At 42.2% G+C, this 27,102-nt stretch overlaps 1 protein-coding gene across 4 annotated transcripts in view; it reads left to right on the forward strand.

The window, feature by feature from the left end:
* MID1 (midline 1) overlaps positions 1 to 27,102 on the forward strand; it is a 266,243-nt gene that overhangs the window by 143,635 nt on the left and 95,506 nt on the right. For 2 of the 4 annotated variants that reach the window (XM_028727703.2, XM_077927514.1), the window contains exon 1: positions 16,693 to 16,944. The exons of the other annotated variants lie outside the window; for them this stretch is intronic. The gene's annotated coding sequence lies outside the window, so the exon portion shown is untranslated. Of the gene's footprint in view, positions 1 to 16,692; positions 16,945 to 27,102 lie in introns of those variants that run through there. 4 annotated transcript variants of the gene reach the window in all.

Below are 27,102 nucleotides of genomic sequence, written 5' to 3' on the forward strand. Positions count from 1 at the left end.
ATTTGAGCTAGCTTGCCACCTTTGCAGTGGTTACCCCAATCTATGAGTTGCTGACTCCTATGCTATACAGTGGAACCTGGGTTCCCAAACTTAATCTGTTCCAGGAGTCCGACTCCCAAAACAATTTGGGAACCAAGGCACAGCTTCCAATTGGCTGCAGGAGCTTCCAAAGAACATTCAAAAACCGGAACAATCTCTTCTGGTTTTCGATTGTTCAGGAGCCGGAATGTTTGGCTCCCAAGGCATTTGGGAGCCAAGGTAGTGGCCGCAATTGCAAAAAGTGTCCACTAGTTTCCCAGCCTAAAAGAGATCATGCATAAAAGTGTTCATGGAATTTCAAAGGAATTGATTGCTATCTGAAAATATTAAAAACCACATCTTGGGGGAAATAAAATGCAGGATGTATCTTTATATTTATCTAAATCAAGGATATTACTTGTGTGGTCCAGCCAGTGTACACACAACTCCTATGAGAGTAATGGATTCCACCATTGATTTATATGCCAGGTGCAGTTCTCCTTGTACATTCCCCTTGCATATGTGGATGTGGGTCCCTAGAGGTGACACCATGGTAGAGGCTCCCATGCACAGATCACACGCACAGCTCTGCAGCAGAACAATTGATCTTAGAGGGAATCTCTTCACTTCCTCGGTGCTGTGTGAATATGTGATCAACTATTTCTGAGGCAAGAAGTTTTAGCTGATTATTTCAAGCTAATAAGCATTAGGAAGTCTTTCTACTATGCCTTCCAGTTGTGCTGCAGGCCTTCTAAAACACTGTGTTTACAAAAATCAGAGCCCAGCGTAAAGCTGCTAGAGTTATCTGCTGATTTATTGTAGCAGATGTGTTGGCACATTCTAGTTTGTGATAAGCAAGATCTGTGGGAAGAAAGAAGCTGGTGATTCTTCTCCAGAAGAGCATTGAGTGTGTGTGTGTGTGTGTGTGTGTGTGTGTGTGTGTGTATACATGCTGAATTTTTATGGCTAAAAATGTTTCAAGAACTATGAAGGGACTCTTGAGGTTGATCCAAATGTATTGATCCAATAAGGACTGGATCCAGGAGGAGATACTTGTAGGAGCAGTGAAAGATAGTAATCAGCCTATCAGTTCTTGTTGTCCAGGAAACAAGATGGTGTATTTTAAATAGAGCACAATGTAAAATATTTTTGAGAGTGTGTACATCATCTGGTTCAGGGACGCGGACTTATAAAAAATATTGGGGGGGCCCGGGAAAGCTCATGAATAATAAATAAGCTCATGAATATGTAAATAAAGTGGTGCCGCCTCCTCGTGAGCGAATAGGGGAGAGCGTGCTGCGCCTATTAATCAGCTCCAAAGGAAATTGGGTGGAGCTTTTGCTCGGGAGGGAGGGCAGGAGGCATGCAGCCCGCCCCCCCTGTGCATTTTGGGCTGGGGGAGGGGCGGCGATGGCGCTCTGCTGGAGGGGCGCCGGAGATTATTGGGGGGGCGGAGCCCCCCCAAACGAATTTTTGAGGGGGCTCGGGCCCCCTCAAGCCCCATGGAGTCGGCGCCTATGATCTGGTTATTCATTAGAATTTCTTTTCCTCCTAAAAAATCGTAAGTGGGTCACCAACCAGGTATCTAAATCTTCTTAGTAGATCTTTTCCATGTAATTTTATGTTTTGAAATATTAATACTGTAATATTTATATTGGTTAAATTTGAATACAACCACATTTGTAATAGTGTGCTGATTCACAAGGTTAATCTCATGTGAGGAGAAAAATTAAAATGCTGGTGAAGTTGTCTCAAACCATGCTCAGAAATAAACTTTGGCGGCTGGCTTATAACCACTCTTTCCTAAGGAGAGACAACTCCTCAAACTCTTCTCAGTGTTGCAGCAAAAATCCAAGGCAGAGAATAATCCCCAGCTTTACCACTCCAACCAATCCCCAAGACCTCACCATTCCTAAAAGCCGCCCCAACCAGCCCCCCATCAGTCAGATGCACCACCCTTCCTGGCCAGGCAGTAGAAGTGGTGGGAGCAAAGCAGTCCCAAGGCATTTTGCTACCTGAGACAAAGGACAAGATGGTGACTTCCTCGTTCTACTCACAGAAGCCAACTGGACTGGAAGCTGAATCTTAAACACAGGGGACAGTGTCTTTAACGTAATCCATAGTGAAGCAGTCCACCTTAGGGACTTCAAGGCAGATGTCCCCCATCAGCAGAGGGGAACAATTATGTGAACCTGCCTGTACTCTGACAGCCACTGCCTGAGGCAGCTACTTCAAGGCCAGCAGCCGCTGGGAGCAGTAGAGGTGGCCATGTGGGGAACGGGGGGAGGCTTCCCGTTTTCTCCCTTTTTATTGCTCTGAGCTTCTGGATAACAGGCATACCACAGCATCAAGCATGAATAAATGTCTCCTATGTCCCCTTCAGGGACACGGGTGGCGCTGTGGGTAAAAGCCTCAGCACCTAGGGCTTGCCGATCAAAAGGTCGGCGGCTCGAATCCCCGCGGCGGGGTGCGCTCCTGTTGCTCGGTCCCAGCACCTGCCAACCTAGCAGTTCGAAAGCAGCCCCAGGTGCAAGTAGATAAATAGGGACCGCTTACTGGCGGGAAGGTAAACAGCGTTTCCATGTGCTGCGCTGGCTCGCCAGATGCAGCTTTGTCACGCTGGCCACGTGACCCAGAAGTGTCTCCGGACAGCGCTGGCCCCCGGCCTCTTAAGTGAGATGGGTGCACAACCCTAGAGTCTGTCAAGACTGGCCCGTACGGGCAGGGGTACCTTTACCTTTTATGTCCCCTTCAGCTGTGGTGTCCCAGCACACAGCTAGCTAATCAGCACAATGAAAAGCAGGAGAATTGTGAGGGAGTCCCTCATTTCCTCCTTTGCTGCTTCTATCATCTCCACCATTTGTTAACTGTAGAGAAAGCGGGAAAAGGTTTTGATGAAATGAGGGATGGGCTGGGAAGCTGCTGAAGGCTTGTAAACGAGAGCAAAGAAGCTGAGCGGGTATTTTCCCAAGCCCTCAGATTGGCTTGGAAAAATTATCCAAGTTTTTCCAACTCAATAAGGGGAAAGTCAAATAATTTTTCAAGTTAATACAAAAAGAGCGTTGGAAAAGCTGCCAATCTGGTGTGTGCACATGTCTGTGTGTCAGTCTAAATTGTCAGTTGTGATTTCAAGTGCTATATGCAACTCTCACTCTCTTGGACAAAAATGGATCAGTGGTTCACACCAGATCCAAGTACAGCCTGACTTCAGCCCCTGAAAGAAGCGACTTACCTGATCCCAAAGTTCTTAGAGAGCTTTCTTTTCTGTTGAACCTTTTCGGTGTTCGGTTTAAAAAAGCAACATTTGGAAGATACTAATAGATGAATACTACTGTGAATATATTTCATATATACTTAACATTTTATTTTTTTAAAATAATCATTTGATTTTTAGCATACAGAAAAATAAAATATATTTTAATATAAACAAAAGAGAAAACAAAATCTAATTGCAACAAATAAAATTTATGTTAAAATTACCTTTCTAAGTCATCTGTGCCTTGGAATGGCAAATTTGGTGTGTGTTTGTTTTAATCTTATTTCTGAATTGCATTTCAGCAAAGCCAGTTAATAGCTTCAATTCTGAAAGACCTTCTGGTCGAGAGCTGTCATAAGAACAGATGATATTTATTAATGGCCACCAGAGGCTGCTCAGACACCACCAGACTCAGCTCCCTGAGGATTAAAATCTGTGTGGTAAAAGAATAAAGATAGGATGTTCTGCCACTTTTTTGAATTATTTCTCCTATAAAACAGCAGTGCAGTCCTTGGTGGTCTTCTCTTTGCGGTCATTAATTATCTTGTATAAAGAGGCATAAAGGAACAACGGCAGACTCAACTATCCAATTCACCTTGTTTGCAGTCTCATATTTTTCTTACATTCTTGTAAATGATCTTTGAAAACTGACCTCCTTCCGGATATAAAACCTCTTTTATAAAGTACATTTTATAAATTCCCCCCTTCAATGATTCTATAGCCATTTTTGTTTTATGGGTATTTGTGGCTACTTTTACAAGTTTTTCCTCCAGAGTATTCTTATTTCTTGTCTCTGCACAGCTCCGCTTCACAATGACTTGGAAGAAAATGGATGCGAACACTAGAAACATAAGCAGCAGAATGATAGCCAATTTATGTGTTGTGAAACGAAAGTCTTTTGTAAGCTATAGACTGCATTCCTCATTCTGCACTTTTGTCGCCTAGGACTACCGTTGACAATTTCAGTAGCAAACTCAAAACACTCTGTGAGCCACAGGAAGAAACTGATAGGAGGAAGGATGACAAACCCTCTCTCTCCAGGAGAGAGTTTTTAAAAAGAGATCAGTACAGAGGGGTTAATTGTTGGTAAATGAAAAATATTCACTTTAAAATTTAAAAAAAAAATTGAACACATGGCCATTTTTAACATGGTTCACTGTATCACAAAAATATTTTAAACTTTAATTTTGATACAAGAAATATACTGGCTATTTTGGGTTTTAAATAAAGTGGTTGCATGTTTACTACTCATTTCTGTTAAGCATATAATCCTCTTGGGCTGCTGGTTAATGCTTTTTTAAAAGTAATTTGTTTAACATGAAACCTCTCCCATTTTAGGATATGCTGTGCAATTATTTTGTACAAATTTGGAAAATGATCCTTTGAATATTGAAAGATGACTATAGTTGTATTCATGGCATCAGGCTCATATACTTCAGTGGGTTAATTTATGTGAGTAGTCATTCACCAATTGCTAGAATGGCATAGTTTCGATTCTTAGTTAAATTAATTTCACTGTTTAGAAAGTGTTTCTTTGTTTGGCGAATGCAGTCTTCTACTTTTCTTCATGACAAAAGGCAGTGATGCAAAATAATTATTTAAGGGGATCAATGCCAGTTAATATTCATAACAGAATAAATGTATGAAATGAATGCTACAGGTACTAATTACTCAGTAGAGACTGACAGAGATTAAGCAAAATGTTTTCTTCATATTTTTAACAAACCTAATAAAATACACATTTTTATTGACACAGAGAGCAATCCAAAGCTCCTTTGGGGGGGGGGGGTGAATGAAGAATATTGAGTATCTCCATCTCTGCCAGTGGAGTGGGAGGTCCATCATTGGTGGAGAAGAAGGTCCACTGCTGGAGACCTCCTGAGTGGAGTGGTGGAAAGCTCCACCATCATAACTCCTAATGTATCTGAGAAGAAAAGGGGCACGCAGGAGCAGATTGAGAGAGGCCTTCCATTCCCCAGACACACCACATGGGAGAGAAACTATGGCAGTTGGGGAGTTGGCGTAGTTGTTTTCTTCCCACGTAAATGATGAGAGGGATTTTTTTTAAGAAATAAAAATAGAAGGGGGAAGCAAGATGATGCCCAGACCATCTGGTCTGGTCAGTGCAAGCTCAGCAGGATTTAGGAAGTGGTTATTCACCAGAGGACCAAGCCAACATTTGAACAACTGCATCTAAACCAAGAGTCAGCATTTTTTTTTAGCAGGGAGGTGGTCCACTGTCCCTCAGACCTTGTGGGGGGGGGGGGGGCGGACTAGATTTTGGGGAAAAATAAATGAACGAATTCCTGTGCCCCACAAATAACCCAGAGATACATTTTAAATAAAAGCACACATTCTACTCATGTAAAAACACACATTCCCGGACCATCCACGGGCCGGATTTAGAAGGTGCTTGGGCCACATCCGGCCCCTGGGCCTTAGTTTGCCTACCCATGATCTAAACCCACATATGAAACCCCATTTCCTACTCAAATTCCCCTTCTATTTAAAATCAATGGGACTGAAAAGCATGTAGCTTCAATGGCTCCTAACGATGGCAAGGAGAACAATTGCCACATATTGTTAGTGTAAAAGCAACTTACTTAAGCATGACTTTCCGACGGTATGAAAGCATATGCCCATGAATAATACCGTATTAATCTGTCATGATTTAGTGTGACATTTTTTCTTTCCTCACAGTTTGCACGTCTGACAGTAGATTTCCTAAATATCACCTTCAGGTCCAGCGATTTAAAATGCAAACCAGGTGAATCAGTTGTTGGTTGGATGAGCAACATAGAACAGCCATAATGGTTCGTTTAAAAAGAGAAGAAGAAAGGTTCAAGCTATTAAAAGTGACATGGTCCATTGCCATGCTAACATGGAGCACTTTGTTCAGAATAGGGCCTTGTAAACATCTTTCTATGATTCATTAAACCCTTTGGAAAAAGAAGGAGCTTTTTCAGTGCAGCCAGTGATTCACTCATTCTTCAATTTAATTATAAACTCTCTTGATAATGAGTTCACTAGCTTCCCTACTTTTTTTCTATGTACAAAAGAAGCCACAGAATTCTCCCTTGACTTAATGGATAAGCAATGTTAAAAAGTGACATTCAGAAAGAAGACCTAAAAGTTCTGGAAATTCTTTCAAGGGTGGGGAGAAGAAGAGAGTGGAGCCTTTTGGAGCCAGTAGTTAAAGAATTAATTTATAATGAAAATGGATATGCACATAGGCTTCGTACATCTGCTTAGTATATGGTGTCATATAGAACATAGTAACTATAGCAACCTCTGTACCAAGGGATATGAATGTGCTTGAAAAACAGCAACTTCTTAATGAAATGTGCATCAAAATGCCACAATAGTTTTAAAAGTAGTGCTTAGAATTTGAGGTGGATAACAGCTCAACAGGAAATGATATGACATTATTTAGAATCCTTGTTGTTGTTGTTTAGTTGTTTAGTTGTGTCCGACTCTTCGTGACCCCATGGACCAGAGCACACCAGGCACTCCTGTCTTCCACTGCCTCCTTTGTCCATGGAATTTTTTTGGCAGGGATACAGGAGTGGCTTGCCGGTTCCTGCTCCATTAAGAATCCTTAGCAACTATTAAATGATTTAATGTGTTCTTCACATTGCCTTAAAAAGGTTTACAACAGCCCTGTAAATATATTTATTCATTTTCTTTATCAAAATGCGCCACTTGATTGTAAAGAAAACCTCAAAGTAGTTTACAAATGGTAAAGGGCACCAGGTTACTTACCGTATCTAATATTGCAAATAGGAGATACTGACTAGTGATTTTATACCTCACACAAAGTTTCAACTGTACATTCATTTTTGCACACAAATATTTGTATTTCTCTGTTTATATAAAGCTTGACTTTATATAACGTTTAACTGGAGGATTGTCAGTGGTCTAGTTCACACAGCATGGTAAGCCAAACTTTGCCTATAGACTGTGGTTAAGGAGCTTAAGTATGATCCCAGGTTTCGATGACCCTGCCATGCTACACTGAACTAAAAGGACTGGGGAATGTTGTCTCTCCAGGAAATTCCATGTTCATTTACCAAGCCATGCTTTGGCTTAGCAGTATGTACAAACACCATATGGGCAACACCAGGCTAGATGAACTGATGCTCTGACTCCATTTAAGGTGTTTGTGTTCCTAGATTAAAATAAGGAAATGGAATAAGGAAATGGAAGGCAAAAGATGCATTCTGCATCGTGGATTCTATCCCCAAACCCACCAAAAACGACTGGGCTTATTTCCTTGCCTACACAATGAATAAAGTCTTCTTGAAAATGCTAGGTTTCCCCTCCCTTCTCCCAAGTTCACCCCCAGTTGCCTATGATCTCTGCACCCCCAGGCCCATAATGTTTGAATTCAAATGATGGCAACCTCACTGTAGTGTGGATCTCTGTTTGGTCGTAAGGTGGCTGTGTAACATGGGACAAGTGTCTTTTTCTACCAAACATTTCTATCTTTTATTATTATTATTGTGAGAATAAATGATGTAATGATATCTACACCACCCTGAATTTATGGGAGGAAGGGATGGAGATATATATATATCTCCATCCCTTCCTCCCATAAATTCAGGGTGGTGAATATATATATAAGGATTCATAAAAATGTGTTCCAGATTGTAATAGCTTAAGCAACTAGCTCATGAATGAATGAGTCTGGTAGATTTGGATACCTAACTTGAAAACATTTACCTGCTTTATCTTCCACATTTTGAAAGTAGTTAACAGCAACAAGCTCCATCATATCTTAAACTCTAAAGCATAGCAACTGATTCTGGCTTGGATCTCCAAACATCATTTATCTCTACTTGAAATTTTTACTGGCTGTGCCATAAACCCTTGTGCGCCTGCGGTAGCATTTTGGCCTCTTTCTTCCTCCTGACCTACCTTCATTTGTAAATGTAGTGGAGAAATATCCTAGCAATCTTCTCAGCAGCTAAGCCCAAGGCATTTATATGAAGGTGGATGCCTATTGAAATCAATGAGCCGTGTGTCCAGGTATGGCTATAATTGCTTAATTTTATGTTGTTGCAGTATGACAAGTTTCTTTTCTAAGATCTGCTTCCTCCTCCCCATTACCAACCACGACTTTTTTGTTCTGTGGTGTCCTGCTTATAATAATGTTGGGTAGTATACTGTACAGGTGAAATAATTTGCACTCTATTCACACTGGAAGATTATAATGCTTTGCATTGTTACGGTGCTATTTCTTATCCTTGTGCATTAGGGATGATCACGTACTTCTTACATTGTAGTAACTGTCCCATTCACTGGATCTGTTGAGAAGTCCTGTGAAGGGGGGCGGAAAGGCAGATTGTTTAAATGTGCATGTTTACACATTCACAGAAAGGCACACAAGATTGTGTATGCCACGTCTTGAGAGTGCCCTCATAATGCACACAGAGGTCAGTCAATAAAGAGTTTTGTTGATACAAGGAATGCAAGATCAGGCTTGCTAAAGATGTCTATTCTTGGGAACAGAAAGTTTATTAAGCAGTGTGGGAAGAGCAGCTGTAAAAGGAAAAAAGAACAGAGATGGTAAAATTCTGAGCAAGTTTCTTAGTTACTTAGGTGATGATGATGATGATGATGATGATGATGATATGACGGAGCCTGGTGAAGGAAATTAAAATACTTCATCCTCAGGTTATTAAAATAGGTTGATTTGCAATATTATGTGGTTTTGAAATCAAAATCTATGTTGCTGTTGGTGTTGAATTTCTTCTCCCTGCCTCCCCACCCCCGGCGTTCCCTAAAGCTGGCCATAAAAACAAGAATTGCTTTTACATGATAGAGAATGTGAGTTTGATGTTGGTGGTTTGACCAAGTAGACGAGAAAAATTAGATGACTGGATGACTACCATACTATCCAAAGGTGACCAAACTATGGGATGTCTAGATGGGTGAAGGGCTCAGGAAAAGAGTAAACTGCCTGGAACAAAGCCATTTTCCCACAGTTTGGAAGTTGCACCTATAGCCGGGATTGTCTGTACCACTATTTCCTAGTATTTCAAAACAAGTGAAGCAGAGCAGGATGTTGAATGTTTTTGTTGCAAAAGGCACTGCCAGTTTATTAGCCTGAGAACACAATAAAACAAAAATACTACACTTCCTCCTTTTCCAGGATTGCTTGAAGTTATAAGGGGATGCAATGGCATTTCTTGATTTTGTTGTTATTCTGTCCAATGAGGAAGCCTATTTGTGAACGTGTTCTTACTATTAAGTCTTACTATGAAAACCTTTTTATTTGTTTGATAGGACTGTACCTGTTAGGACTTCAGGTGAAGGGGAAAGCAAAAGAGACTCTCGTGACCATTTTAGATTCCTTGAGGAATAGTAATATTTCCAGTGTATTTTCTATGCCCCCCTCTTTTTCCATTTCTGTTTATCCTAATTATTTTAAGACTGGTCTGTTTTTATTCTTTACTTTTGCTTAATACCTACGCATCTATTAGCAAAGACCTAGGGTGACATGAAATGGCTTTTCTTACCCTTTGGAAACCATGAGATTAGGCAATATGGTTTGAACTCTATCATGTTGTGTGTGTTTTTATTGGTTTGCTTAAATTTAATGCACTCCATTTCATTACGCTGTGGGAATATAATATCAGAAACTTCCTGTGCCTAATTTAATCCACATGAATTTTAACCAGACTCTGGAATCTAAAGGATTGGATATCTGTCCAGAGAAACACAGGCAATGAAAGGAAATGTAGCCAACACTTCCATGTGTTAAAAACCTTTTAATAAAAATGCCAAAAATATTTTTTTGCTGGTACTAGCACAGATTTATTTTTAAAGAAAATAGATGCATTAATGTAAGTAGGGAAAGAACTTTTCTCAGTAATGTTAGGTAAACAAATTGGAATAGCATTATGTAAATTAATATTGATCATCCTACGACCACTCCCACAAATTCAACTTCATGCATTTTCAGACATGATTTCAGGACTGTATTCTTATGTTGTCATTCCAAGAAACCATTGGTTCAAGTGTGAATGAGCTCAAGTGCTATATTTCTGGTGCGCTTATGTATTTGCAACCTTGGAATGTTAGGAAAGAGGTAGTACCTCTGGTGAAGGGCACATCATGCTCCTTCTAGGGTAGTTTGTCCACCTTTGGTGTCCACCCTGCACTCAGCTCTCACATGTGGCTCCTAGAATCTGTCAGCATGTGACAGTGACCACACCCCAGAACAGCTTTGACTGGCTGGCTAAACCAGATGGGTGTCTGATGGATCTCAAACCCTCAGTGAATTAGGGACTAATCCTGCATGCAAAGGCAGGATCTGGCAGATTGCGTGGATAAGACCAATAGTGGGTCAGATGGTCAAGAAGGCAGTTTCTGTACATGCTGTAGAGCAGCGGTTCTCAACCTGTGTATCCCCAGATGTTGTTGGACTACAACTCCCATCATCCCTGAGCTCTGGCCTTGCTAGCTAGGGGTGATGGGAGTTGTAGTTCAACAACATCTGGGGACACACAGGTTGAGAAAGGCTGCTGTAGAGGGAAGTGTGAGGCAGATGGGGCTCATCAACCTGGAAAGGTGGCCCATCTAAGAGAAGGGTAACTCTGATCCCAAACCTCCGCTGCCTTGTGGGATATCTTTGGGAGTGGAGTGGGGGGAAGGCTAAGGAGTAAACCCTACACAGATCCAGAGAGAGTTCCCTAAGATGGTTGGGTGGCTCCTTCCAGCAATTCCTGAAGTCCAACTGGTGACATATTGCTCTGCTTTCCTTTGGACAATGTCAGCCAGGTTGAAAGGGGGGTTGTCATCAGGGCAGCCCAGAACTTCCATAAAACATGCCCAGGCTTGCACCCCAGAAAGGTCACTTCCATGCTGCTAACACAGCAGTTTGACTTCACTCCCAGAGGCACACTGCATTCTCTCTTGAGACAGGTGGATGCCAATACTGAACAGTGAGCTTGAATTTTAATTTAGCAAGATTCCATAGGCTCCCTATTTTAGAAACAGCCAATTTTGCTTAAGTTAAGCAAACCTGTCCCCAACTCCCACCCTAGCTGAAGAGAGCCAGCAGGGCACTGGAAGCAGTGAGTATCATTTAACTTCCCCTAACCCATTTAGGAACATTCTGTTACTTTATGGGTTACATTTGTCCAAGTTTTATTTTAATCTCCTTACAAAATCCATGCTCTCATCATGCTTTCAAATTATAGTTCAAATATTAATTATCTTCTCTTTTGAAACAACTTACATATTCTGCTCATATTATTGCTGCTTGAGAAATGAGAGTGCAGTCTCCTACTCGGAAGTCAAATGAGCGCATTCAGTGGGTAAGTAGATATAGGACTGCAGCAAGAATATCTTTTTCTTCAGGGTGCTATTTCCAAAATCACAGATGAAGAGAATAAAGTCAGTTTATATTGTATTTCATTCAGTCTGGTTTCAATGGTAGAAATGCAAACGGCAAGTTTTTTTAAGTCACTAGATGTAAGTAGAATGGTCACTGGAAATCTTTCTGTTTCCCCTCCTTCCTCCTCAACACTCACAGTTTTTACACTTTGGAAAGGTTTAATTGTCCGGTTCTCTCCCATTTCTGCTTTTGAAACGCACACTTTCTTTTAAAAATATGAGATGGAACAAATGTAAGTCAGGTGAAAAAAATTCTCGCTCCCCACTCTCACATCCTGAGCTCCAGTCGTTATACATCTGGTATAGCTCAGGAGGGGGAGGCAAGATTCTCCTCTGATCCTTAAGTGCTAATTTATGGCGGTTGTGCTTTTTGCTTTAGTGGCTGCCCTGAGAATTGGAAATTCTCATCTCTATTTCCCTAGCCCTATGACAACAACCGTGTTATTTTGGAAAGCAATTCAACGATACCTTGGTAAATCATAAGTTAATCCCCTGCTGCAATCTACTGAATTCAAGGTCCTGTTTGATAAGGCCCAGATCCAGCAGCTCCTTGGCAGGCAAAATCTGCTATGCACAATGCCCCTTATGCACAAGGGCATCCTCATTCATTTTAATGATGGGACAGCTCTGCTTGTTGAGTACAGAGGTGCTCTTGTCACTAAAGCCTGCACACAAAGGAGTACATATCAAAGCACATGTAATACTTTATACTAGGAAATCATCTCCACTTAGAGGTTTTGTTACAACCAAGTGGTATATAAGTTTCGTTAAATACAAACAACCAGCTGAAGACTTTTCTATTATCCTGGGCCATTTAAACAATGTATGCTTCACAGCCTGGCCCTCTCAGTTTTAAATTGCATTTCAGTTTATTTCAATTAATTTTGCATTGCTTTATATTGTATTTTTAATTAACGGTGTATTGCTTTGTGCGCTGGCTAGCTGAATATAGTGAATGGATGAATAAATAGCATAATTTCTTCCAATTCTGAGGGACAATTTACACAATTATTTCCAGTGAAGTCACCACAGAGGTATATTTCTCCTCCATCATTCTGTAATTAAGTCCCCCTTGTGAAAGTAAACTTAAATTCTGAGGTGCAAAGAAAAAAATAACAAATCCCTCTTCTAAGAATTGTCAGACATGAATTTGACCATAAGAGGGCACTATGAAAGCTTAAGTTTTGGAGAAGGACAATAAAATGTCATCCATCCAATATGATACTGGTAATTTTCCATAGATTGATCTTTTAGTTGGCAGTCTCACTAGAAAAAGAGGGCAGAGGAAGGATACAGCCAATCTGCTGGGTAAAAGAAAGAAAATCCTGTGTGAGGGAACTGAAACAATGTCAGAAACACTCACTGCACCAAATACTTTGGAACACCTTGTTCCATAAAGCTTGGACACTCCCTCTCTGGCTGCCTTTTGCCAGGTGGCAAAGACATCCTGGCAAACTTTTGTGTGCTAAGCAGCTGTTGTAAAAGTAATGTTTTATCTGTGGTGTCCACCTTTGTCAGACATTTCTAATGTCTTTTAATTTACAACATTGTCACATTTAAATTGCCATAAGGCCACCCTGAGTAATGCATAAGCACCAGGCAGGAAAGACAGAAATACCTGTATAATTAAGCAATCACTGAGCAGTGGCAGCCACAGCAGGCAGTGGATCTGCCACATTCTCATCTAATTTTAGAATTCCCTCCAGCTGTCAGGGACTGGCTGGATGCAGAGGAGTGGTAGGAAACTGAAAAGAGGTAACAGGGTTTAGTGAGCAGGAAGAGCTGTGGCAGAGGGCAGTCCAGACTCGGAGACAGGAGAGGAGGGGGTGGCAGGAGACCGAGATGAGGCAGGCTATGGAAGAAGGCAGTCTCTCCCACCTGCTGTGACTAGCTCCCCAACCCTGCTCTCCCAGAACATGCAGAGAAATGAAGAGGGCAGAACAAACAGAGGCCAGGCAAAGAAGCCTTAGGCTGCTGAATGAGGACCCCAGGGGAGGAGTCTTAGAGAGCAGTGGGAAGACGGGGACCTTCAGCCCTCGCAATTGCCTCACTGAGGAAATACCTACTGGGGAGAGTTGCTGTGATTACTAACCCTGTGCTGTATTGGTTTTTTTGAATAAAAAGTTAACTTCACTGACATCAATTGTTTTACTGTTGAACAACTGCTGACACAAACCCACATCTTTTACCCCCAACCTCTTAGAACTACTCCATTATTGACATCAGAGAATGGTAATTTTAACATGGAAAAACAGTGCTGACTAATACTGATGATTAGGCACATGCAAATATATTGTAGATATGTTTCCATCTGCCACCAAGGATAAACAGAGTAATTATAATGGTTAAATGTCTGCTTTCAAGTATGCCACCTACATCTAAATACTGTCGCATCAAAGTTCTGAGACTTGGTTGGCCACATAAAAATAGCTGCCTCAGCAGTTTTACCCTGCATGACATGCAATAGCTTGCAGCTTTCCAAAGTTCAGTGAACCTTAATGGATACAACATAGTGAAAAGTCAAGAAGGAGGAAAAAGTAAAGGCAGAGGGACCATGAAGAAAATAGGATACAGATGTCATCTCAAAGGCTCTAGTTTTCTCTAGAGAATTTTATTTCTGTTCTGACTGCATGAAAGGAAGGGAAATCCATTTTTCCTAAGAGGAGAAAAAAAGAAGAAGAAGGCAAGAGATACAGCTTTCTTCAAGTCATTCTCAGATTGGAAGTTGCTACAGATTATGTGTCCTGGGAATAAGAGTATCTGTTTAATGTAAAGATTCTCTTTTGACTCCATCAGCTCCTAGTCTCCCTGTTCCTTGAAAGGCAGGATTATAAATTTGTGGCAGGAAGAGTAATAAGACTAGTAAACACACATGGGTGTAGCCTGGATTTTTGTTAGGGGAGGCAGGCCTTTTGTTAGGGGGAGTAGAACCTCAGTTTGCTATGTATCTATTGAATTTTATTGATTGGGGGGGCAGCTGCCCCTCCCTGCCCCCCTTTTCACTAAGAGCCCGTTCAAATGATTAGTCCTCAGATAGCCACCCCTGTGCTCACTTCAGACTCTTAAAGCTTGGGCAGGAATCTCTGGTGGAAATGTGCTGAAAGAGTCAGTAACTCCTGACAAGGCCAGGGACTCTTGATTTGCCCCATTCATCTTGTAAATCAGTGTGATATGATTGCTATTTCTTGAACTTGGGCATTCACAATTCTTGCAGTGAGGGAACTGCCAGTAGGCCCTTGGAACTAGGCCCCAGTGTCCAGTCTGAATGATAGTGGAGACACTCCTTTAGATATACAGGTCTGAGGCCATTTAGGTCTTAGTATGCCTCTGGGTACCAGTCGATGAGGGAACACAAGTGGGAGAGTCAGTGGCGTAGCGTGGGTTGTCAGCACCCGGGGCAAGGCAAGTAATTTGTGCCCCCTAACCCGTGGATTTGCCCTAACCCCAGATGTTGCACCCGGTGCGGCCGGCCCCCCCTGCACCCCCCACGCTACGCCACTGGGGAGAGTTGTGCTCAAGTTCAGTTTCTGGGATTCCTGTAGGCATCTTGTTTGCAACTGTAGGAACAGAATGCTGGATTAGGCGAACTTTTGGCCTGATCCAGCCGGCTTCTTTTTATGTTCTTACGCTCTTACAGTGGCTTTTATTGCAGGATATCAAACCTGACCCAACATCTCTGGAAATCTATGTTATGTCCATGTTATCAGAGTCAAATATTGTGCTGTAAGCTTGTGTGTCATCTGTCAAAATCTTAGTAAACAGGAAAGTTTCATAATATATTCTCACCCACCCAGAAATCTGGATAATATATAGGAATACTAATAAATTGTCTGGGTTTCTCCATATTTTTGCATGCTTAGGCACCTTGAAGAAGAGAGAGAGAAAGGGAATAGATTTATTGGGCTCTGGTATTTCAGTGTTGATAGTATACTTCTAACACATTTTTGTTCAGCTGCAAGAGATTTCTGACTTGTGAGGCATTTTCTGGGTAGTGATTTACTACTCAGCTAGATAAGTACAGTCATTGCTGTAGCAAATCCATGATTATGAGCCTTTATTCAGACTTCGGTTTTGCTTGATTGTACCTAGAGATCAAAAGACAGATTTCCATTTAGAGTGGAACCGTAGCAGCCTATTTCTTAGCTGATCTTAAAAGCTGAGAAGTGTAAAAAGGGAGATGAGGGTTTTAGTACTTTTGTTTAAATGTGTACATTTATGTGCACTCTTCTTCTTTTTTAAAAAAAGAACAGTGTAAACAACCCAAAGGCCATATACTAGACTCAGCTTCAAAGCAGGGGTCAGAGAGACTAAACAAAATGAGCAGACAGACCCCATTTCAAGAAGGGCATAAAATCCCCTAGTAATTTTCTCTAGATTGTTTAATGTGTGAATCTATTGCTACAGATGTGGGGATAAATTATGGGCATTAATTTCGTTCCTTTCTTTTTAAAACACCTTTTAAAAATGCTACTCAAGGCTATTGCCATTTAGTATGAGTCCTGGATATGAGAAAGTATATAATCTGCTGGTGAAAACTTTACGGTCGTAAAACGTGCATGTTCTTTTGTGTAGCACTCTGCATCGCTATCGGGGAAGGGTGTAGCTATGCAAATGCCATGCACATTCTTATTAACATTGTTCGAGCTTGTTAAGCAATTCCGTCTTTCATAGCCACAGTTGTGTAGGAGAGAGATTGTCACTTGAGTTTCAGCTTAACATTTTATTTTTAATCAAATATTTCATTGGCGTATCCCAGGAGCCTTTCAGGTTAAGAGTGGACACGGAGAAGTTAGATAAGAATGAAAATAATCTCTCATACCACAAATTGACTTCCCCCTTTGTAGCCTGAGACACTGTTTCCAGCTGCTTTTCAGCCTCTTAAATCCTTGAAAGCTTTCCTAATCCTCGTGTAGGCAGCCCTTTATGTGCGATTCCTCCCTCCCCCTTCTCCTGATTGGTGAGGCTATTTCATGGCCTAATTCAGCCAACTACGACATATCTGAGCTGTGATTTGAAATAGGAGCTCGGCGGACAGTTGGCTCGCTTCTCCTGACTTGCAATAGGCTAGCAGGGAGAGGGCACAACAAGGTGGAGAAACTTGACATTGTCTTGACGAGCGCGCTCTCTCTCTCGAGCGGGGGACATACGGAAGGAGCAGGGAGGCGGAAAGTTGCCGGCTTGTTGGGAACTGCGCATGGGATTTCGTTTCCTCCTGAAACTCTCCTGTTTCTGGCTGGATGGATAATGGGATTCTAAACATGAGGCAGGTAAGACACACGCGGCAAAAGCTGCTCTGGAGGCAGGAAGCGAAGGGGGAAACCCAGAGAGGTGGGTTAGGGGAACTGGGTGGTGCTGATCATTCGCATTTAATTACTTGATTCTGTAGAGCTGTGGGTCATTTTTGAGTTGGAAGCTGATTTTGCAAGTTTTGCCTTCTGGATTCAACACTCCCCCCCGGTAAAAAAGCTGGTAGTTGGTGACGTCATTGGCAAGGGCGATCGGTTTTGAAAAGGGGGGGGGGGGTGATGGCAAAGGATCCCTTCCCGGGATTTGCCTTGTCAGCTCCCGTTTGCTCAGCTTTAAATGGGTGGCATCGCATCTCTTGCGCTCCTACCTTTTGTTCGTGACAATCCACAGTAGCATAAGTTGCTGGTCTCCTGCAAACATGCCATCAAATGCTGAGCCTATATAGCATTTCTACCCAAACGCCATTATTTTAATATTTCAACACCTTTTGCTCGTTAAGCTCTTGCAGTTGTTTTCTTTATTAAACGAAGGGAAATGCTATCTATTCACATTCCAGTTTAGCACATGTAAGCGCTAACAAAAGAGTCTGTTGTTGTAATTTGTGAAGTTTTCAGTACTGACAGATAAATGGTTGATTTTTGAATTATATATATATGTGTGTGTGTGTGTGTGTGTGTGCGCGCGCGCGCGCGCGCGCCATGGCAGATTTTTGTTGTTTCTTACAGTTTTCATGGGGGGGGCTGTTCTTTAAAGATTCCTTTTTGATAATTACATATTTAATTAACTGACTGGGACGATGCCAATACCTGGAAGGTATTTTTTGTTTGCGGGTTGCAGGTGGAGGGGGGTGGAGAGAAAGACAGAGGCTGCAATCCTAAACCCCACTTACCTGGGAGTAAGTCCCATTGCATTCAGCAGGAGTTGCTTAGACACTGTTAAGATTGCACTGTGAATCTGCTTAACTCTGTAATCACGAAGAGTAAAGGAAAGAGACACTTTGCACCTGTATGGACAATAAAACCCCTCATATTCTTTCCATTTTCAGAAAACAAGATGGTAGGAGTATTTTACTGGTGATCAGAGTAATTTCACAAACAAGAATGAGAGGGAAATTCTGGGAATATTGCTTCCCTGAGATGCCTACTTGTGGAGCTGGCTCGCCTTGTAGGAAAGCAATTTATTTACTTGTGCTCAATCAGATCATTTTCCGCGCAGTGCCTGGAGCATCCTGGGATACATTATAACCACCAGAGGGAGCTTGGCTAAGAGAAGTTTTCAAGGAAAGAAGCTTAAAGATACTTTTAAAAAGATTTCATATGTACTCTTTCGAAAGTAGTCAGGACTCTGCTCTACATAAATGTTGAGTAAGGTACTTCCGGTTGAAATGAAGTTCCAGGCGACCTTTAAAAAGCAAATGACAAATGTGCAAAGTATGGCTTTGAGGGAGAGGGAGGCAAAAAAAAAAAAAAAAGTAATAAGGAAGGGAAGATGTTTAAAAAGAAATGGTTGATGGTGGTAAGGAAATGCACGTAAGTGGTATTGATGAGCACAAAAGGAAACAAGCGAGACGTTTTTTGCCTCATTAGACTTGTCCACCTCAATATACACTTAACTCCCTTGCACAGGGTTGGTTTTTTGTTTGTTTTGGCCTGGTGATAATTTAGCTATTCTGAACAGCTATTGTATCTTTCCTGTGTACACTTGACATTGCTCGTATTTGTCAATTGTGCTAAAAGAGACACTTACAGCCCTCTTTATGTGCTCCTTCATTAACACCCTAGTCACGGATGCACCTGTCCCTCCTATGCCTGTCACTTAGAGCCGTATCTCGCATTACAAGACCCAAGAGTGGTCTCAGAATGGCAAAGGGATATGAAGTGTTTCATCCGATTGTGTAATTCGCACTTCTGGCATGCGCCGTGAGAATCTTGATGTGTATTTGCAGTTCACATGTCTGAGCAGGAGTCAGTTGCATGTATTAGGGATCCTGATTATATATTTTTGCAGCACCACAGCGTGCTCCTGTATCTTAAGATTGCAGTATAGGAAACAGACCCTGTTCTGAATCAGCAGTGCGGATACTCCACTTAAATTAGTTCCTTATTAAGGCTGTCAAGAGACTTATGTTTTTACTTGCTCTGTACTTGGAAATAAACACCCCCACCCCACCCCAATGTTCTGTGGGACTTGTTGCAATCCTATGTTGGGAGTCCTGAGTACAGTTTCTAGGGCTCTCATTCAGAACATTCAGAACTTCTGCGTAAATGTGTGCAACGCAGTCCTAAGCATGTTTACTCAGAAGTAAGACTGTGGTGCTATCAAAGTATGGTTAACTGAACTTTGGTGTGTACCAGCCTTAGAAGTGAACTGTGATGGTCACATTTGTGTGCCCTATTTCTTCTTTTAGTAGCCTTTAGTGAAATATCTGTTCATCTTCGTGTACTGAACAAAATTCCATCAAACCAGCAGCTCAATCAGCTAGCATTCTTCAGCAGATGGAACAGGTCATGCAGATCCAGACAGAGACTGACATTTTTTCTAATGTTTATTGGAGGTTTGCAGAGCTGAAGAACTAACAGGGATTCAAAAATTGAGAGTTAAATGCAATGAGATGAATGTGACCAAAAGCCAGAGATGTGAGCAAACTGAAAACTAATTCTGAATTTAAATTAAAAGTATAATAAATAAAATGACACTTGGACAAAAACAGGCTATCTGTTATCTTTCAGCCAGTTTCTCATAACAATGATGCTACAGTTTGGATTTATTAACTTTCAGGCACAGTGATGTGTCTTACTATGAAATGGAGGCCCTATATTGCCCTGATAAATGATCTTGACCAATGCAAAATATAAATTCTCAAGAATGACAGAAAGGCATAGATCTGTGTCTGGGTGCTGTCTGGAAGAGCAAGAATTAGCTACAGAAATGTAATATGCTGCCAGCCATACTGATAAGATTCAGCCTTCACTAAAGCAGAAGCAAGCCAGGAGGTTCTATAGAGAACTAACTATATAGCCTTGATTAAACAACTGCCTGGGACATTATTGGAAAAGCAAGCCACAAGTCATTAAATATATTAAAAATATTGATGGATGTGTTCTGAGTATGCTGTGCTATGAAAGGTTGCAAGAACCAACATTTATTACAGGAATAATTGTAAACATAGGAGGAATGATATCTCTGTGGGCATGATGGAAAACTCAACTACCTATGTGGCATTTGAAAAACTACTTTTGCTCCTTTGAAGATGTGTCAGGCTTCCACGCGGTCATCTAATCTCTAACCTGCTTTTTGTCATGCAAGGAAATGGCAGGAGGATGTTTTCTGCAGTTGAAGCATCACGTATAGCATGCTCAGTTAACTCTGTGCCTCTTTCAGGATTATATTGTGTTTTAATATTTATCTTCCGTGTCATTTTTGAGGAAAAGCAGGTTACAGATTTAAAAGCACAAACTTTGGGTTAAGAATTCGCAAGGCTTAGTAAGGATGCTAGCAGGAGCGGTTTACTTGAAAACTGGAGAGGGCAGTGTGGGATCTTCTAAAGACTCCCTAACTCTTTACCTTATACACTAGGTACAGTATTTCATTGCAAGTTGGGAGTTGCTTGCTTGCACAAATCCCCACCACCTTCTACAAACTCCTTCAGCACTGGAGATGCATCTCAGCAGTATTTTGTGATGGACTTTGACAGAAAGTGGGAAGAAGCCAGACAGCACTCTGATTCCAAGTAGATAGAAGAAAATTTGGTTGCTAGCAAGTGGATGTATTTAGGACTAGAATATTCTGAGAACTGAACAGAGAGGGAAGGTGGGGGATTAGGAAGAAATTCACCTAAAATTTAGCACTTAGCTTAGCTTAACTTAGTTCTATGGGTGGCTAGCAGAAGTCGTATGAAGTGTACTGGGACTTACAGACAGGTGTGCCTAAGAACGCAACCTAACTACACACACCCCTACAATTGTCTGCCCCCTTTTGTGTATATTCTTTTAATATCCTCCAGTTTCCCTACTGAACTGTTTCTATTCCGTAGCTTAATTATTGCTAGAAGAAGAAGAAAATCTCCTTTAAAGCGTTGACCTCAGCTTTTAGTGAGAGTTTCCCCATCCTTTTGTACTGCTTCTCTGACTGAAAGAAAAATGTACTTCGTGTCTGAGAATGTTGCTGTTGTATTTGATGGATAATAAGGGAAGAAAAAGTAGATGGAGTCCATAGGCTGTGTATCAGTTAATTAGTGGCTGGACATTACCCAGTAGGAAGTCTGGGAAAGGTTTTTGTGTATGTGTGTGTTGTCTGCTTTCTTTGATCACTTGTGTGGTAAATAGACATGCAGAGTAACTATGGCAACATGTGCTGTAGGTTTGTGGGAACAGGGGAGACTCAATCACTCAACAAAGGATAGTTTGTTAGAATAGTTGGTTATGATTACAAAAAGGTGGTAACAATCAGGCTATTTAAAAACATGCGTTCTGGGAGGAAAATGCACATTTATGTTACCAATTTAAAAGCAAAATATGTTTCTGTAACTACAAAGGGTTTGCTCTGGTGCAAAAGGAAAGCAGAAAGAAATATGGGACTTGATTTTTTAAAAAATGTAATTGACCCTTTCATAAAATTAAATGGGTTAACATTTGTGGAGGCTTTAAGTATTGCACTGAAATCAAACCGAGAGGTCATGATAATGGCATAGGCAGGGAGGGTTAGTTTGGAAGAACAGCTTTCTGCAAACCCACAAGCATTTCTGGACTGTACATGCTTTCTTAAACTTGTGAAAATAAAGTACCTATTCCTGTTACCTGCCTGTAGAGGTCAGACTTGAAATTGAATTGCTTCCTCCAAATCCTTTTAAGGCAAAGCCATGGGAAGGAATGAAAGGGAACGCCACTTTCTGTATTAGTCATACATAGAAATGCTCAATAATATGGTTGGTTTGTATAGTTTTAATTCCATAATTATATTGCAAAATGGATTGGTGCAAAATGGGTTGGTGCATATATCTTCTTGCGTCCTAACTAAATATACACATTTTATATGCTTTTAAATTATTTAGTTGTATGGCTCCATATGATCCCCAATAGACTTTTAGTTGTTCTGCCAGCAGAAAGCTTTTGTGACAGTAGGATGCTATAATTGCAAGGCGTGGATTTTGGGATTCAGGTTAAATCATCATTCCAGAGATTGTAATCAAAATACAAATTAATGTGTTGGTTAAAAACTATTTACCATTCGAAGTGCTGCCTCATACATAAACTTACTCAAGGCACTATTAATTCCCATTCAACCCCATGGCCCAATTTGGATTTAACACTAAACCATCTTTTAGGACAACCTGAATGAGCCTGGCCAAGCCTTGGGTGCATATAGGAAAGAAGATGGAAGCACCTATAGTTCAAATTACCGTATTTTTCGCACCATAGGACGCACCGGACAATAGGACGCACCTTGTTTTAGAGGGGGGAGAACAAGGGAAAAAAATTCTTCCACTCTCTGCCCAGCGCCCCTTCAGTGACGCGGCAGGAGGCGCTGCGCAGAGAGTGGGAGAATTTTTCCCCTCTTGTTTTCCCGCTCTAAAACAAGGTGCCGTTTAAGGTGCGTTCAGGCGGCTACCTTGGAAGCCTGGAGAGCGAGAGGGGTCGGTGCGCACCAACCCCTCTCGCTCTCCAGGCTTCAGGTTCCTTTCGACCTGCTCTTTGGGGCTGGCGGGGGGAAGCCCACCACCAGCCCCAAAGAGCAGGTCAGGGAGCAGCAGAAAGGCGCAGCAGAGAGGCTGCTGCCATAGGCGCGTGTCACCTCTCCAGCCGGGAGAGGGTCGCGGGGGGCTGCTTTGGCCTCCCGGGAGAGGCTGCGTGGGGCTAAAGAATCCATAGCCCCGTGCGGCCTCCCGGGAGAGGCTGCCTGGGGCTAAAGAATCCATAGCCCCGTGCAGCCTCTCCTTGCCGGAGGGGTTGCGCGCAGCTATGGAGCAAGCCAAGGCAGGGGGTGGGATAGATCCCGCTCGCTGTTTTGGCTTCTCCTTTAGCCCCGTGCAGCCTCCCCCTCCCGGGAGACGCTGTGCAGGGCTTTCCTGGCTTTCCTGGGAGGTGGGGGGATTCCATCACCTCTCGCAAAAGCCCGCAGAAGCCGCCAACTGCTTAAAAGAGATCGCGGCTTCTCCTGGCTTTCCTGGGAGGTGGGAGAAGGGACTGATGCGGCCAGTCAGTCCCTTCTCCCTCCTGTGGAAAAGCCCGCAAGAGCGCACGGAGCTTGTGTGCAGCTCTTGGGGGCTTTTCCCGCCTGCCTCCCCCTGCATTCACTCCATAGGACGCACACACATTTTCCCTTGCTTTTTAGGAGGGAAAAAGTGTGTCCTATGGTGCGAAAAATACGGTAACTAGTTTGTTGTTACATTTGAGAAGGACAGAGTTTAAACAATTGTTTATTGAAGCGAGCCACAAGAAAACCATGGTTTCTGATCCTGGCTCTTTCAAATAAACCATAGTTTAAAGTAACTAAAGTTCCCTATTCAAACACAACATCAAAATGTGGTTAGTTTAAGCCAGAAAACAGTTGTGTCTAGTCTCCTCCTCCGCTGTGCACTGGTGGGAAGAAAGTAAAGACTTGAGCTCAAAGTCTCAAGTTCATGCACATGGCTAACTATGGCTTGATATTACATCCAAACTTGGTTTTTGAGTAGAGAATAATCTATGATAATTGCTTCAGTTGGTCAATCCCTGTCCTTTGAACAACAGCCATCATGTTACAAGAAAATTCAAATAGCAACATCAATTTAAAATCCTCAGTAAAATATATCTGAAAGTATCTGGCCTAGAGAGATTGTAGAAGATGATGTACTGTACATGGTTTATCTATGGGATTCATATTCATTGCAGTATGCACACTAAGAGGTTTCTGGCAACTCAAAGACTAAAAAAATGTTATGGTATGAGCAAGGGTCAGAGACCTTTTCCACTTTGAGGACCGCATTGCCTCATGGGCAGCCTTCCAGGTGCCAGTGGGGCCAGAGGCAAAAAAGACCAAGCAACATATGTGCCTCTCACTTGGTCCATTAGGCCACATCAAAGTGGTTTCTCTCAGACACATCTTTCCATCATCCATCCTGGCAGGCCAGAGGCATCATCACAGTTCGGACACATTCCGGCAGGACAAAAGTACTTGAGGAGGTTGGTGAGGAGTGTGGCTTAGGCACCGTCCCTGGGGCCAGATAGAGAAAGCTGGAGGACTATCCCCTGGGGCTGAGGTTCCCCACCATGGCGTAAGCGTCCATGAACACAAGCCCATTTGATCAGATGAAGTGGGATTGAGTCTATAAAATCTTATTGATCTCATCATTTCCAGACTACTTACTCTCTAGGTAAAGGTAAAGGGACCCCTGACCATTAGGTCCAGTCGTGGCTGACTCTGGGGTTGTGGCGCTCATCTCGCTTTATTGGCCAAGGGAGCCGGCGTACAGCGTCCGGGTCATGTGGCCAGCATGACTAAGCCGCTTCTGGCGAACCAGAGCAGCTCACGGAAACGCCATTTACCTTTCCGCTGGAGCGGTACCTATTTATCTACTTGCACTTTGACGTGCTTTCGAACTGCTAGGTGGGCAGGAGCAGGGACCGAGCAACGGGAGCTCACCCCATCATGGGGATTCGAACCGCCGACCTTCTGATCGGCAAGTCCTAGGCTCTGTGGTTTAACCCACAGCGCCACCCGCATCCCTTACTTACTCTCTAAGCTGTACTAAAAAACAACATTAAAGCAGCATTATAAAACTAGAAATTCATTGTACACCGGGGGAAGAGTTAGGTCTTTCCAAGACACCTGAAATAACTGATGAATGATGGTTTATGAATGATGGAGGGGAGAGAATTCCAGAGCGCAGGGGCAATGGGAGAAACTCCCTGTTTTTGAGTCACTGCCCTGTGGTATTCTATAGGGTTTGGTGCCACAAGCAAAATTTCCCCAAATGATCATCTGTGTGATCTTACAGGTCTATGCAGGTGTAGGCAGCTTGATCCTTAGGTAACCTAGTCCCAAGTTGTTCTGGGCTTTATGTGTTACTTAGAAGACCTTTTGCATGGCCCTGTAGGCAGCCGGCATCCAGTGCAATTCCCTCAACACATCCAGGTGTGCCACTTAGCCGTCTAGCCACAGTATTCTGCACCGGCTGCAACTGCTGGAGCAGGCCCCACATAGTGTCCAGTTGTGACATTGTGAATCACAGTAGCCAAGCCATAATGAATTTGTTAGAGTGAGGTCCAATTATGCCTGCCTGCATGCACAAAAGGATTTCCGCTAGCGTGATGGGACTTCCAGTTTCTCACCTCCAGTCCAACCCTCTGGAACAGATGTTGAGCATATGCAGCCTAGGGGAGGAAGAGACAGAAAAGCCCTGTTATGTTGGATCTCAACTTTAGTTTTTAAGGTGCCACAAGACTCTTGGTTGTTTTTGCTGCAGGATACTAACAAGGCTACCCTTTCTGGAGATCACTGTGGTATGATGCGCTGTAAGGTGAACACTTTTAAAAGTGAAAGCCCTGCTGTCTTCTTGTGCCCATGAATTCCTTTGCAGTTTTTGAGCTTGATTATTTTACTGCTTGTGTTGTTTCAGTCATTCGATTGTTTGCTATTTAAGTAGAATTTTAATGTGTCCTATTATTTTATTGGAAGGTGCCTGGAAATAAAAAATAAATACAAATCAGTGCCCAAAGAACATAGCTTATATGTTTAAATGCTGTTGGCATACTCATTTTAAAGCATCAACATCGACAACTTTTTAAAGCATCAGTATTAGTCAGTACAGTATAAAGCCAGTGCTTTGTGATGGAGAGCAAGGGTTCCGGTAGAAGCAACATTGGAAAATCCATGATCCAGTCTCTTGCTGTTTTAAAAAGTTGCTGTGGGTCATAGCTGTCAACATTTCCCATTTTTTAAGGAAAATTCCCTTATTCCGAATAGGATTTCCCTTTTAAAAGGGGGAAAGTTGACAGCTATCCTGTGGGTGGCTCTAGATTGAGACCACAGTGGGAGCGATGAGTTTTGAGGGGCTTTACTCAGTGCTTGATTTGCTCACCTGGCAGTTCAGTTGTGGAGAGAGGTTTGTAGTGCTTCTGAAAAACAAGCTTTAAGCTCTCTTTTTAAACTATACTTGACTTCTGCCTTAGAACATCTTACAATATTACATTGAAAGTGTGAGGAGATGACTTCTAGGCACAGTGCAATATGGACTATCCATCTGTGGACAATTTATTTTTGCTATTCCCATGTATTACTTTTATTGGGCAGTCTGTGGGCTTTTGTTATTCTGCAATCCATCTTTTCTTCTGGCCTGCCTGCACAAAAAAGGGAGGCATTTTTGTTTCCTGCTGTGGCTCTTTTCAAACTTGATTTCATCATAACTGGGGAACAAACCTGAGTGGTTTCTTTCCTGTTGACAGCTGAATCCTTATTTGTTAGTGAGTTACACTGAGTTTCAGTGGGGTTCAGAGGAAGATAACAAAGATGGTGGAGATCAGGTCCTATGATAAAAGTCCGGATTTGAGACTATTAAAAGGCAATATTTAAAATTTGCAGGGTTTTGACGTAGTTGATGGAGCAAATTTGTTTCCACTTGCACCAGAGTGTAGAACCCATACAACAGGTTTGTAGTATAAGAATGGGGATTTCACTTAAATATTAGGAAGAATTTCATAATGGTTATGTGTTACCTTACAGTGTAACAGACTGGCTTCGAAGGTGGTAGTCCCTCTTTCCTTAGGCAGACATCATGCCTTGGTTCTCAAGTCTGAGAAGGTTCCACTGTGAGAGTAGGTAATATTAAGACAGATGGAGCCCCGATTTAACTCAGCATTAAGTGGTTTCCTATGTAATACTTGCAACTAAATCACAGAATTGTAGAGTTGGAAGTGACCTCAAACAAAGGTTATCTGTTTAAAAATTTCTGTTGGTCTGCCCTAAAATATTTATAGTCCACCTTCTGGCTCCATAAAGCAGCCCACCAACAGATATAATAAGAACAGAGAGTAAAGCACTAAATCAGAGCCATTATACATCCCTCCTGTAAAGGGAAGCTTCTAGCTGAAGTTGAATTTGACAGTATCTTCAAGCTATACAGTTTCTACGCAATAGCAGCCGACTATGAAAGGCATAAGGATGACAATCTTAGTTAGACTCACTATGACAAAGTTTGAGAA

Source organism: Podarcis muralis, chromosome 4, assembly GCF_964188315.1.
Source record: "Podarcis muralis chromosome 4, rPodMur119.hap1.1, whole genome shotgun sequence".
Taxonomy (NCBI): domain Eukaryota; kingdom Metazoa; phylum Chordata; class Lepidosauria; order Squamata; family Lacertidae; genus Podarcis; species Podarcis muralis.